The 13,307-nt window shown below is 42.8% G+C and overlaps 1 protein-coding gene across 1 annotated transcript in view; it reads right to left on the bottom strand.

The window, feature by feature from the left end:
- Window positions 1–13,307, bottom strand: part of LOC138735548 (probable G-protein coupled receptor 139) — a 77,341-nt gene that overhangs the window by 40,790 nt on the left and 23,244 nt on the right. The gene's annotated exons all lie outside the window — the stretch shown is intronic.

Consider the following 13,307-nt stretch of genomic DNA (forward strand, 5'->3'; position numbering starts at 1 on the left):
GATGATGAAGGTGAAATTAGTTTGGTGACTTTTCACTGGACTTGATCAATCAATTTGAAAGGATAAGAACATAAGAATAAGGAACAGCAGTTGGCCACCTGGCCCATTGAGCATCCTCTGACGCTCAATAACATCATGGATGATTTGTCCATGGACTCAACTCCACATACGTGCCTTTTCCCCGTAACCCCTACTTGTCCTACTTTGCAAAACTCAAACTCCATGTTAAATGCATTTGTTGAGGCAGCATCTAATGTTTCCCTGTGCAGGTAATTCCACAGATACACTACTCTCTGTAAAAAGTAGTTTTTTTCCTCATCTCTGTCCTACATCATCTCTCCTGAATCTTGTGACTATATCTCCTAGTTCTCTCACATGGAACAATTCCCCTACTTCTATCTTACTTATCCCTTACATAATTTTAAATGCTTTTTTTTAAGATCCCATATCATTCTTCTGAATTGCAGCGACTCAATCTCTCCTCACAGGCTAATTCCCTCATCAATGGCATCAACCTGGTAAACCTCCTCTGCACTGACTCCAAACCTAGTGCATCTTTTCTCAAGTAAGGAGACCAGGACTGTATGTAATCTTGCTACACCTCCATTCTCCACATTGAAAGTTTCAAAACCCTTTGCTTCTTTATCAACAACATATCCAACCAGTTTTCCTCACCACCACCCTCCTCTGCCTGACAGAACTTGCTCTCACCTTCAATAACTTCTCCTTTGACTCATCCCATTTTTTCCAATGCATGGGTCCCAGCTATACCTGCCTTTTTGCTGGCTATGTGTGGCAACCATGCTACAAATCTATAAAGGCAAGGCTCCTTAACTCTTCCTCTGGAACATTGGTGGTGCCTCATGCATGCATGATGAGCTCACCAACTTCATCCACTTTGCTGCTAACATTCACCCCAACCTCAATTCACTTGGTCCATCTCTGGTGACACTCTCCCCTTTCTCAAACTCTTTGTCTCCATCTCGGGAGACAAACTTCTACAGATATTTTCTACAAACCACCAACTCCCACAACTACCTCGACTACACCTCTTCACTCCCTGTCCCCTGCAAGTATTCTATTCTTTTCTCTCAATTCCTCCGTATCCGTCACATCTGCTCCCAGGATAAGGTCTTCCATTTCAGATAATCTGAAATATCATCCTTCAATAATGTGCCTTCCCCTCAGACACCTTCAACTCAGCCCTTACTTATATCTCCTCCATTTTCTGCAAATCTGCCCTGGCTCTCTCTGTTCCCAGACACAACAAGGACAAGATTTCCTTTGCCTTCTCCTAACACCCCACCAGCAATTTTCATAACCTACAACATGATCCCAACTCCAGACACACCTTTCCCTCTCCTTGATTCTCTGCCTTTCACAAGGACCACTCCCTTGCCCCCTTGGCACCTTCCCCTGTGACTCCAGGAAATGCCACACTTGTACCCACACTTCCTCCCTCACCACTATTAGGGGCATCAAACAGTCCTTCCAAGTAAAGCCACACTTCACTTGTGAACCTGCAGGAGTCATCTACTGCATCTGGTGCTCCCGTTCTGACCTTCTCTACATTGGAAAGGTTGGACTTCGACTGGGTGATCAATTTGTCGAGCACTTTAGCTCAGTCCGCTGCAATGGCAGGGATCTCCCAGTGGCCATCCATTTTAATTCTGCGCCCCATTCACGCGCCAACATGACTGTCCATGGCCTCAAGTATTTTCAAATCGAGACCACCCGTAAATTGCAGGAGCAATATTCCATCTGGGCACTCTTCACCTGGATGGAGTTAACATCAACTTCACTGCTTTCTATTAGGCCACTCCAATATCTCCTTCTCTTCTCCATCCCTCTGTCTCCTTTCCTCCAGCTCTCCACCCACTTCCCTCTCCATTCAGAGAGCTAACCACCTCCCCATCACTTCTCAGCTTTTACACTCTTCTGCCCTCCCACCCATATCCACCTCTGACCTCTTGCGTGTGGGCCTGTGCTCCTCCCCCTAACCTTCCCCTCACCATTATATTCAGACACCAGCCTGCTTTTTGCTCGTACTTTGATGAAGGGTTCAGGCCCAAATCGTTGGCTCCGCATTTTTATCTTTGCTACATGAAGAATGCTGTGTGACTCGCTGAGTTTTTCCAGCATCTTTGTGTAAACATGGTGTACTGTGAAAAATCCATTTGAAATTTCTCCATCAATCCTCATATGTCCCACCATATAACCTGTGCTCACAGTCTACACTTGCCAACCCCTCCATCATCCCATTGTTGTCTTCCTTATGCTGGTTTTAGATCCAAGTATTTGCACCCACCATTAGTAAAAGTTGTTAACTCATACTGTGATCACTCTTTCCAAAAGGTTCCCCAACAACAAGATCATTAATTTTACCTGTCACAATGTACAGGACCAGATTTAAGACAGCAACTAATAGATTATTTTTCCTGGATACCGTTGCAGAAACTTTGAAAGTAAAGCTTCAGAAAGAGTTCTGAGGATAGGTGAGGTACAAAACAAAGCACAAAATGTAGAGAGACACAGACATCGGAATCCAGAGCCGACTAAGGATTGATGGTGGATGCTGATAGAAGTGGTCAGGGTGGTAAATCAATGGATTATTTTTGCACAGGTGGTTGTGGAGGCCAAGTCATTGGGTGATAGGTCTTTGATTAGGCATCAAAGATTATGGGGAGAAGGCCGGGCAGTGGGGCTGAGTGGGATAATGGATCAGGTCATGGTTGAATGGCAGGGCAGACTCGATGGGCTGAATAGCCTATTTCTGGCCCTATGGTTGTATGGTTAACAGTTCAGGCTCAGACCCAGACCCAAGTCCAGATCCTGATGGTCCAGACTCGAAACGCTGATTGACCATTTCTGCCCATGGATGGCATCTGATGTTGAGTTTCTCCAGCAATTCTTTGCCTATCAAAGCACAAAATATGTCAGGGATGTATAAATGTCTATAACAAAGGGAGAAATAATTAACTCAATAGAAACACTGAGGTCCAGGGACAGTTTGACCAAGTCTTTGTGAAAGGTATAAATGATTTGCATGAAAATGTAAATGTAAATTTTCAGACTATAGATCAGCTTAAAAAAGGCAGAGAAATGGAAGATGGAGTTTAATTCAGACAAGTGCACTTTGGGAGGTCAAGTATAAATGGTGGGTCCTTTAGGGACTTTGTTATACAAAGGGATTGTGAGGTTCAAATGCATTGCTCCCTATCAAGAAGGCAAATGGAATTGCTAGAGGGATTGAATTTAGAAGCAGGGAGGTACTGGTGAGATTATGTCTGGAGTACTGTGTGCAGTTCTGGTCTCCTGACTTGAGAAAGGATGTACTGGCTTTGGTTGATTCCAGGGATGAAGGGGTTGGCTGGCCTATGAGGAGAGATTGAATTGTCTGGGACTGTACTGATGAGAGGGGATCTTAAAGAAATGCATAAAATTATGAAAGGCATAGATAAGATAGAGGTAGGTAAGTTGTTTCCATTAGTAGGGGAGAGCAGAACTAAGGGATATAGTCTCAAAATTTAGGGTGGTAGATTTAGGACAGAGATGAGGAGGAGCTGCTTTTTCCAGAGGGTGGTAAATCTGTGGAATTCACTTCCCATTGTAGCAGTGAAGTCTACCTCAGTAAATATGTTTAAGACAAGGTTGGATAGATTTTTACACAGTAGGGGAATTAAGGGATATGGGGAAAAGGAGGTAAGTGGAGATGAGCCCATCATCAGATCAGCCATGGTCTCATTGAATGGCGGAGCAGGTTCAACAGGCCGGATGGCCGACTCCTGCTCCTATTTCTTATGTACTTATTAACACAAGTAGATAGGGTGGTAAAGAAGATGTACGACATACCGACCTTTATCAGCTGGGTCCTTAAGTATAAAAGTTAGCAAGTTATTTACTGCTGTTAAAACTTTGATTGGGCCGTGTTTGGAGTTTTGAGTGCAGCTCTGGTCGCTGCATTACAGGAGGTTTTGGAGAGGGTGCAGAATTTCCTAAAGTACAATGTTTATTTCAAACATTACCGATAATGATACCACAAATTTTTTTTTCTTCAAGAATTAAATAAATGCATTAGAAATTTTCTTTGGAAAGGCAAGATGGTGAGAGTTTCTTTGGATAAATTTGCATGGATATTTGGGTTTACAATGACCAAATTTCAAAAATTATTACAAGGCAGCTCAACTGAGATTTTTGACCTTTTTTGATGAGGAAGAAAAACCAGCCTGGGTTAAACTAGAAAATTGATAAAATAGGAGAGAGGAAATTGAAAGATTTTATATACAAGTGGGAATCAGAATTATTATCTGGGGAAAGGGACGCACCCTTGATTAAATATTTTGAATAAGGTAAACAACGAAATTGGAATAAGGAATGCTTCCCTACCTAAAATGTCTTTGATTCAAAATCAACTTAGTCCACCGGATAACTTAATCAACTGGATAATCAGATTTTAAATATTTGATCTCGGAAAGGAATTAGATGTATAGAAGATTGTTATGCAGGAAGGAATTTAATGTCACTTGAACAATTAAAAAATAAATATGGGATACAAAATAACACACTCTTTTGTTAATATCAATTATGGGCTTATTTAAGAGATAAATTGGGTCCTACAATGTTGTTACAGAAATGTGGTGACGTAGAAATGTTGATATGTAGTAGATACATCAAGAAATTTATTTCAGCTATGTATACTTTATTGCAGAAGGGGACTTTTAATCAGGGGATACATAGGTCCGGACAATTTTGGGAGACAAATCTAAATATTAATATGAGGTGTTTTCACACTGCAGGCAAGCGGTGACCCTTCTTTGTCCCGGAGAAATTCCCAGGAATTCAGGTCCTCCCAGGCCTTTCACAACGTGGTCCAAACACCTGGGAATTTGCCCTCCTTGGCAATTTAGAGGCAGTCCTGCCCACAACCGAAGACATGTTACACACTGACAGGAGTAAGCTCCCCCCACCGGCTGTCGATTGCCCGCCCGTCCATCGCTCCCTCCCTGCCCGTCCATCGCTCGCCCACTCCCTCCCTCCCGTTGGTCAGTTGTTTGGTTGGTGGCTTGCCTGCTGCCTCTCCTTCCCTCCCTCCCCCCTGCTTGACTTTCGGTCACTTGCCTGCCTGCCTGCTCCCCTCTCAAATGTCTGTCGGTTGCTCGCCCACCTGCTCCCTCCCATCAGTAGATCGGTCGCTCGCCCACTCCCTCCGTCCTGGCCGTTTCTTCGGTCACTCAGCTGCCCACTCCTTCCTTCCTGTTGGTACATCAGTCGCTCGCCTGCCTGCTCCCTCCCTGTCCTCCCACCACTGGCCGTCCGTCAGTCGCCTTCCCCCTCCTGTCAGTAGGTAGGTTGGCCGCTCGCCTGTCCACTCTCTCCCTCCGCCCCCAGCCACCCGTTGGTCAGTCACCTGCCCAAACACCCCCCCCCCCCACTTCAGGGCCACTTTGGCATGTCATGATGGTGGCACAATGTAGGATGAATGGCCGACATTGTTCCCCATAATCCCTCACGCAGCTGGAACCACTCTGGGAAATACAGCTGCATGAGGGATTACGGTTAACGAGGACGGCCATTGTGCTGCCATTGCAGCTGGCTGTTGTCTGGGGATAAGTATCTTATAATTTTAATCGCCTACATGCTGCAGCATGCAAGTGCTGACGTCACAAGGCTTCCCTGCTTGGCCATTTGGTTTGGTGGTCCGAGAAATTTTCTCAGGGCCGTGGCCCTACGTACAAGGTACGGCCATGGTCCTGTTTAAAATGCCCGGGACGACCTTTTCACACACTGCAGGTTCTTGGGAGAGTTCCCAGGTAAATTTCTGAGGAATCTCCATTTTACAATGTGGTGTGAAAAGGCCTATTGATGAATCAAACTGGTCAGATTTGTGCCAGAATAATATGATAAATACTATAAATGTTATAAGTTCAATATAATTTTTTTACACCAATTATACCTTACACCACAAAAGTTAAATAAATTGAAGTTGGATTTATCAGATCAATGTTTTAGGAGATGGGCACTTTCTTACATTCTACTGATGGGTTACATCTTAATCCCAGTGGGACCAGTCTCCTGGCGGGGGCATTTGTTAGGGCTGTTGATGGGGGGGGGGTGGTTTAAACTAGTATGGTTGGGGACAGGGTTTCAAGTTAGGTAGGTCAGCAGGATGAAAGTTTGTAGGTTAAGGAAAGAGACAAGTTTAAATAATTTGAGGGAGGAAAAGCAGGAAGTAGTAAAAAGATGTTGTAGTGAAAATTATGAGAATGTTAGAGAGGAGGATATGCAGAAATTAGGATGTAGGAGATCCCTGAGATGTATTTATTTTAATGTGAGGAGCGTAATAAGGAAGCTGGATGAGCTAAAGGTGTGGATTGACATGTGGCATTATGATGTTGTGGCCATTAGCGAGACGTGGTTGAAAGAAGATTGTGACCGGCAGTTTAATGTTCCAGGATTTCGCTGCTTTAGATGCGACAGAGTTGGTGGATTAAGAGGGGGAAGTGTGGCATTACTTGCAGGGAGAATATTACAGCAGAGCTGAGGCAAGATAGACTGGAGGGCTCGTCGAGGGAGGCAGTGTGGGTTGAGTCGAAAAATAAAAAGGGTGAGGTTACTATTATGGGGGTATATTATTGGCCTCCAAATAGGGAAAGGGAATTAGAAGAGCAAATGTGCAAGGAAATAGGTGAGATGTGCAGTAGAAATAGGGTGGTGTTGATTGGGGATTTCAATTTTCCAAATGTGCAAGGAAATTTGGGGGGCATTTAGGGGTGAGATTTTGACAGTACAGGATCTTTATATTCCAGTCAGGCCAAAGGGGAAGACTAAAGTTTCAAGGGAGCCATGGTTTTCTGGTGAAATTAAGAAGTTGGTTTGGGACAAGAGGGAGGCCTATACCAAATATAAAAAACAAGGGATTGAGGAGATGCATGGTCATTACTTAGATTGCAGGAAGAACCTTAAGAGGGAAATTAGAACAGCAAAAAGAAGGTACGAGATGTCCATAGCTAATAAGGCGAAGGTGAATCCTAAGGGTTTTTACAGATATGTGAACAGTAAAAGGAGGGTTAAGGATAGAATAGGTCCACTGGATGATGGAACCGATGAACTCTGTAAGGAACCGTATGAGATGGGAGAAATATTAAACAATTTTTTCTCATCCGTATTCATGAGGGAAAGGGACATTGGGCTATATGAGATAAGATAAGAGAGGCAAAGGGCTTAGTTATGGAAAGGATAGGGATTAGTAAAACGAGAGGGATTAGTAAAACAAGAGTTTTGGAGCTTCTAGGGTAAGTCTCCTGGTCCTGATGGGATTTTTCCCAGGACTTTAAGGGAGGTCAGGGAACAAATAGCAGGGGCACTGACAGTGATTTTTCAAAGATCACTGGAGGAGGGGGTGGTACCTCAGGATTAGAGGGTTGCAAATGGCGTTCCATTGTTCAAAAAAGGCAGTAAGTGTAGGCCAAGTAATTATCGGCCGGTAAGTTTGACTTCAGTGGTGGGGAAGGTTATGGAGGGTATTCTTCGAGATAGTATATATGCATATCTGGATAGGCAGGGATTGATTAGGGGCACCCAGCATGGGTTTGTAAAAGTAAAGTCATGTTTGACGAACCTTGTTGAGTTTTTTGAGGAAGTGTCAAAAAAAGTGGATGAAGGTAGAGCGGTGTATGTGATCTATTTGGATTTTAGTAAGGCTTTTGATAAGGTTCCGCGTGGAAGGTTAATAAGGAAGGTTCAGTCACTAGGAATTAGGAGAGAGATTGTGATGTGGGTTCAGAGGTGGCTGGGAGATAGACCGCAGAGAGTCATGGTGGACAATTGTATGTCAGGTTGGAAGCCTGTGACAAGCGGGGTGTCTCAGGGATTGGTGCTGAGTCCCTTGTTGTTTATCATTTATATTAATGATTTAGAGGAGGGTGTGGTTAACTGGGTAAGAAAATATGCAGATGATACGAAAATAGGGGGAGTGGTGGATAGTGAGGTTGATTTTCTTGGATTTCAGAAGGATTTGGTTTGTTTGGAAGAGTTGGCTGAAAGATGGCAGATGGAATTCAATGTAGACAAGTGTGAGGTGCTGCATTTTGGTAAAAATAACCAGAATAGGACATATACAGTTAAGGGGAGGGCATTGAGGTACGCAGGGGAACAGAGGGATCTTGGGGTTATGTGACAGAGTTCACTGAAGGTGGATTCCCATGTAGACAGGGTGGTTAAGAAGGCATATGGTATGCTGGCCTTCATAAATCATAGTATAGAGTATAGGAGCTGGGATGTGATGCTGCAGCTGTTTAAGGCATTGGTGAGCCCAGGTTTGGAGTGCTGGGCTCAGTTCTGGTCTCCACATTATAGAAAGGATATAGATAAGGTGGAGAGGGTGCAGAGAGGGTTTACAAGGATGTTGCCTGGCTTACAGCATCTGGATTACAGGGAGAGATTAAGGAGACTGGGACTTTATTCATTGGAACGTAGACAACTGAGAGGAGACTTGATAGAGGTATTTAAAATTATGAAAGGAATAGATAGACTAGACATAAACAGACTCTTTCCTCTGAGGGCAGGGGGCATTGGAACAAGAGGCCATGAGTTAAGGGTAAGGGGGCAACACTTTAGGAGAAATATTAGAGGTGGCTTTTTCACTCAGCGAGTGGTGGCAGAGTGGAATGATCTTCTGAATGAGATAGTTGCGGCAGGGTCCTTTCTGTCATTTAAGAGAAGGTTGGATGTGTACATGGAGGTGAGGGGGTTGGAGGGTTATGGGCGGAGAGCGGGAGGTTTGAGCTCATGGAGTTGTTCGAGTGAAAGGCCGACATGGCCTGTTTCCGCTCCGTAAATGGTTATATGGTTACTTGTCTTGCCCCAAAGTGAAACCTTTTTAGTCAAATTGGTCGAGTTATTTATAACGAGTTATAGGAATTAAATTCCCACAACATCCAATTATATTTTTATTATGTAATATTGAAGGGATAAGACCCAAATTGAAACTATTTACCTCTCAAAAAGAATTTCTAAAGATTGCTTTAGCAGTAGCAAGAAAATGTATAGCAGTGACATGGAAATCGGACACCCACCTGGGTATGGAGCAGTGGGATGCAGAGATGCACAGCTATGTTTCTTTGGAGATTACTTAAAATCTGAGAAATAAGTATGATATATTTTATGAAAATTTGATGCTCATATCTACAAATTGAGGGAATTAATTTATAACTCTTTTCCTTAAGCTTTGACCCTCCTTTAGATGTATTTTCTTTTGTTATTGGGGTTTATTTTGTGGGGGGGGGGGTTTACATCATCATGTAATGGATTTAATATTGATTTTTTATCACTATATATTTTGTATCTGGCTATGATTACATGTATGGAAAATGTTTAAATAAATTTTTCAGAAAAGGAGAGGGTCCACCACGATGGTCAGCTGGAGGAATTCAATGGGCCAAGTACCACCTGTGGAGGCAAGGGGATGGTGGACATTGTGGGTCAAGGCCCTGTCTCAGGAACATCAGAATCCAGCATTTGCAGCCTCTTCTATCTCCATCTCACCAGAACTTTGCCTGGTTTAAAGAGTTAGACTCGTAAGGAGAGTTTGGTCAGGCTTGGATTATTTTCTCTGGAGCATCAGAGACAGAGGGAAGACCTGAAAGACAATTATAAAACAACGAGAGGCACAGATGGGGTAGGCAGTCATAGTCTTTTCCTCAGGGTGGAAATAACAAATATTTAAGAGGCATTTAGACATGACCAGGTAAGGGATTGTGCAAAATAGACAATGTGCAGACTGATGAGGTTAGTTTACATTGGCATCATTCTTGGTGCAGACATTATGGGTGAAAGGGCATGTTGCTGGGCTGTTGGGTTCTGATAGTGTCAAGGGGAATTAGAGAGTGGAGGAGATAAGAATCTTTGAAGGGAGGTTTGGGTCTGAGATTGAGGAGGTGGTTGGTTTTGGGGTAGGGTCAACAGAGGGGAGGAATCTTAGGGAACAGAAGACAGCTGGAACATCTTGGAGTGTCAAACAAATGGCTGGAGTGAGTCCCAGTATTCTTGGTCACCAAGTAGCCGAGAAAGAAGATGGGGCAAGGGAGGAGGGTTGAAGGAATAGGAATGACATGGGGCCTGGCAGAGTGTGAGGACCTGACCTTACTGTGACCTGCATTAGTGAGGCTGACTGAAGTTGAATTTCCAACCAGACACACTCGTTCCCTTGTCTGTCAGTGTGTCTGGCAAACCACTGCCCATTGGGCGCCTGAACACAAATAGGACATTACCTCATTGTTTCTGAATTGTGTCTAAACTGCCCATGAACCCTGGCACCAGACAACAGCCATCTTCCGCTCTCAATTTAAAACAATACATCAGATCAAATTTTTTTCTCAGGAAAACACAAGCTGAAGCGTCATTTCTCGAAAAGAGCCTGATTAACTGCATCATAACTTATCAAATCAGTCAAGCCAATGGAAGAAAATATCATGTGTAACATCATCTTCACCATAACCCAGGTAGCAGCAAGTTCACTTATCAGGATATCCAGGTAACAGCAAGATATAATTTCACAATTACTTAGTAAAGGCCAGGATCATTTATTAGCAGAGCCTTATTATGGGAACATGACCAAAACAATCAAAATAACATTTCAAAATGAATTATGCTATTGTTTTGTTAACAGCAACATACGTTATTAGTAGCAACAACTTAATCTCAGGTATTACCAGTATTTTATAGTTAACAATGGGTGCCTAATCAACACCATCTGTTTTACAGTAGTTAATATTATTAGCGTTACTGGCGGATAATGCAAAATGCATTGTTAATGTAAGTAAGACAGTAAATAACAGACTACCTTCATCAACCTAACATGGATACCAAATCAGTAATGTTTCCACCACCTAGATAATATGTTGATATTGGCGCAGACCAGTTAACATAATATGTTATGAATAGTCAATGCAAAATTATGTTACAACCACATCCCAGTTGAGTGGATGATAGATTACCAGTGTAATCTTCTACTTAGTTACTGATTTTGTTTTCATTATTACTTTATTAGCATTAGGCTCATGATCAGAATAATGTATTTTACAAATAATTAACATTACCATCATAACCTAATGAACAGTAGGATACTTTATCAGAATTGGGGAGGAAAGGGGGGGGTGGTGAGGTCTGGGCCTGGCGTCCCACTCAACCATGCGTAATACATCGCCTCTCCTTTCTCAGTGTAGTGATTGCCGCGTGACTGCTGTCTGGCTTTCCAGGCAGGAGGTCACTGCAAATGGCGTCTGCAGCGTCTTTTCGTCAGGGTCCCCCGTTTTCACTGAGCTTGCTATGTCATGGCGTGACCGGGTGTCCGACGGTATAACTGGATGGGTGGGCTGGGCTCATTAGCCTTGGTTGGCAGCCAGCCTAAAAGAAGGAAAATCCTGATTTCAAACCCGGGCAGAAGGGGCTGGTTAACCTCGTCAGGCCATCCATCCAGGAGAAGGGCACTCTGACATAACACCTACGACCCAAGGACCTGGCTATCACCAGCCCAGCTTGCTGGGTCGTGGCAGATAAACCCCGGTGGTAAAGGCACTCCACATAAAATATCCACTGAGCAAGCTCAAAGGACATGCCCACATCTATGATCCTTTCTAAATCTTCGTCTGCGAAGCCAAGCCATGATACATTATCAGTAAGTCTATGATATTGACAGATTACAGTTTTACTAAGAATGCAGTCAACAGCAAGGTACACTTCAGTTAATGGCATGCAAGCTAGTCAATGGTAGGATGCAGTATCCTTGCAACATGTTAACAGCAGTCAGTTTGGATTGGTGAAGGGTAGGTTCTATCCTTGACTCATTCAAGGAAGCCACCACTTCTCATCCACTGGAAAGGCCAGTGACACTGTGTACTTCTCCGTCTCAAGGCTTACGACAACATTTCACACAGAAGGCTACTAATTAACCCAGTCTGTGCAAACTCACTGATGCTAAGATGGATAAGAGATTGATTAAAAGGTAGGAAACAACAAGTACTCATTAGAGGTAGTATTTTGGGAGTGAGGTTGGGGGTTAAGTACTGTGTGTAACACCTCAGGGCTCAATGATGGGACTAGTGATTCTGTGTAATCAGAGTGGGAGAGGCAATGGAATCAGAGGAGCTCAGAAACCAGAGAAGAAGCTGGACAACATTCACACTGGACAGGAAATAGTTGCAGCACAATTAAAGGCCTATGGGCCAGAGTCAGAGCCAACTATCAACCACCCATTTACACAAATCGTACATTGATCTCATTTCTATTTGGCTCGTGCTCTCACCAACTCCACCAGATTCTAGCAGGCCTTGCTATTAAAATGCCCTTGGTGTGTAGATGGGTGGTGGGATTTCTGGGCACTTTTTTAAAAAATTTTTTTATTTTTTATTTTTCACACCATAAATCGCATTAACCATGATACACACTTTTTCCTTTTCACACATATACAGTGCCATTTTCTCCCCCCCCTCCCTCCTCCCATCCCACCCTCCCTACCTCCCCCCTCCCGTCCATTTAAGGTATAAAATCTAGGATACATTAAACCAGTCAGACAATGTTGTCATTCAATAAAAATACACCAGAAATTCCACTGAGCCCATTCTTTTCATTTCCTTTTCCTTCCGTTAACTTAGGTAGTGATTGTCCCCGGTAGGTTTTCGCTATTATGTTTAATGTAAGGCTCCCATATTTGTTCGAATATTTCAATATTATTTCTTAAACTATATGTTATTTTTTCTAATGGAATACATTTATTCATTTCTATATACCATTGTTGTATTTTCAAATTATCTTCCAATTTCCAGGTTGACATAATACATTTTTTTGCTATGGCTAGAGCTATCTTAACAAATCTTTTTTGTGCATCCTCCAAATCAATTCCAAATTCTTTGTTTTTTATGTTACTTAGGAGGAAGATCTCTGGATTCTTTGGTATATTGTTTTCTGTTATTTTATTTAATATCTGATTTAGATCTTCCCAAAATTTTTCTACTTTCTCACATGTCCAGATTGCATGAATTGTTGTTCCCATTTCTTTTTTACATCGAAAACATCTGTCAGATACTGTTGGGTCCCATTTATTTAACTTTTGTGGTGTAATGTATAGCCTGGGTATCCAGTTATATTGTATCATACGTAATAAATACCTCGTATTTATTGTATTTCTCATCGTCCCAGAGCATAACTTCTCCCATGTTTCCTTTTTTTCTTTATATTTAAATCTTGTTCCCATTTTTGTTTAGTTTTACCATTTGTTTCCTCATTCTCCTTTTCTTGCAGTTTAATATACA

Source organism: Narcine bancroftii, chromosome 6, assembly GCF_036971445.1.
Source record: "Narcine bancroftii isolate sNarBan1 chromosome 6, sNarBan1.hap1, whole genome shotgun sequence".
NCBI lineage: Eukaryota > Metazoa > Chordata > Chondrichthyes > Torpediniformes > Narcinidae > Narcine > Narcine bancroftii.